We start from the raw sequence: 1,564 nt of genomic DNA on the forward strand, positions 1-1,564 counted from the left end.
TCAGAACCACTCAGCTGCTCACTCATACCCCTTCTTCCTTCCCTCTACTCCAGGAGGGATGGGGAGGAGAATCAAAAGAATGTAAATCCCAAGGGTTGAGATAAGAACAGTCCAATAACTAAGGTATAACACAAACCACTACTGCTACCACCAATGATAATAACAATAAGGGAAATAACAAGGGAAGAAAATACAACCGCTCACCACCTGCCAACCAATACCCAGCTCAACCCGAGCAGTGACCTCGCTCTTCTAGGTAACCTCCCCCAGTTTATATAATGGGCATTACATGCTGTGGTATGGAATACCTCTGGCTAGTTTGGGCCAGTGTCCTGTCTCTGCTTCCTCCCGGCTTCCCCTCCTCCCTGGCAGAGCATGAGACTCAGAAAGTCCTTGGTCTGAGTAAACATTACTGAGGAGCAAGTAAAAACATCATTGCTATCAGCATTATCCCCAGGCTGAAAGTCAATAACACAGCACTGCACCAGCTACTAAGAAGGAGAACTATGACTGCTACTACTGAAAACAGGACACAAGATTATAGAAATACTGATCAGTGGTCTTCTGGGCAAAAGTAGTGCTTTTGTTTCTCAGATTAGAAGTAGCAGCAACGTACTCAAGTTCTTTCCTTGTCAAGACCTTTTCTTGGATGCAAATGTCTCCTCAGGTGTGTTGGGAAAAAAAACAAAGTTCCTGGGGGAAAGAAAGGGCTTATACAAATGCAACCTTTGCATGACCTTTTTTGTCTTATTGGACAGGTAAGTATCTGAGAGACAGAGAAGGGAAACCCAGAGATGGATAGAGGAATAAAAAGGGACTCATCCAAATACACACTGGGCAGGTATGAATTTGACACTTTATTTCTGTGTAGAAATGGTAAGAAAATTCAGCAAGACATAATATGTATGAAGCAATTCTGAGAACTGAGGCAGTCTGCACAATGTATAGCAGCAAATGCAAGGGCAATACACACATATCAGTCACTCGCCCCTATTACCAACAAATCACTCTGTTGGTACTCAGATTTGAGACAGCTTTGTTTGCAGACAGCTGCAACCCCTGCTATAATTTCCCAATGGCATTTAGATAGTCTTCTGTTTATAAAGTATCACAATGAACACTGGATACCTATCATAGATCACACTAAGATCTTGAGAGCTGATGATTCTCCAATCAGAGTGCAGATGGATCTGAGGGATTTTTTTCTTTTTTTTCCCCCAAAATAGGGTGTGTTTTATTTTTTTTCTTTTGGGGGGGAGATTATTTTTTGTTGTTGTTGTGATTGCTTTGTTTGGCTTTGTTTTTTTATTGTTATTTTGTTTTCTTCTTGATTACTTTTTTTGTTTCTGTTTCTGCATCTCTCTCCCCACCATGAGCAATTGTCAATGAAAACACAGTGGTGCAGTTCAGTGCTCCTTTCTGTTGCCTGTCTGCATTTTCTTTCAGAAGCAAGATTCTCTTTGCTTCTGGACCTTAACAGGTGTCTAAGATAGTAACAAGGTCAGGAGGCCAGCTCCTCACTTGGGGAGATGCTCCAGCAGGTGGGCATTGGTGGGCAGAGCTG

Source organism: Melopsittacus undulatus, chromosome 2 (assembly GCF_012275295.1).
Source record: "Melopsittacus undulatus isolate bMelUnd1 chromosome 2, bMelUnd1.mat.Z, whole genome shotgun sequence".
NCBI lineage: Eukaryota > Metazoa > Chordata > Aves > Psittaciformes > Psittaculidae > Melopsittacus > Melopsittacus undulatus.